Below are 274 nucleotides of genomic sequence, written 5' to 3'. Positions count from 1 at the left end.
CTGGCCTCGGCCAGCTGATGGGTGCTGATCCCGCCGCGTCCCCTCCGGGCCACCCTGCCATCCTCGCCCTCCCCAGGGCAGGCAGGGTCTGTGCTGCCCCGTCCCGCTCCCCTCCCCTTCGAGACCCCCCCCATCCCACTCCGACACGGACTCCGGTCCCCGCGGGGGGAGTGTGTGTGTGTGTAACTTTATTCCCGTCCCCGGGGGCGGCCCGCGGGGGGAGTGTGTGTGTGTGTAACTTTATTCCCGTCCCCGGGGGCGGCGCGAGGCCGCT

Source organism: Aptenodytes forsteri, unplaced genomic scaffold, assembly GCF_000699145.1.
Source record: "Aptenodytes forsteri isolate BGI_AS27 unplaced genomic scaffold, ASM69914v1 Scaffold419, whole genome shotgun sequence".
In the NCBI taxonomy this organism is placed as follows: domain Eukaryota; kingdom Metazoa; phylum Chordata; class Aves; order Sphenisciformes; family Spheniscidae; genus Aptenodytes; species Aptenodytes forsteri.
The sequence above is the reverse complement of the archived record's forward strand: the minus strand, read 5'-3'. Positions refer to the sequence as shown.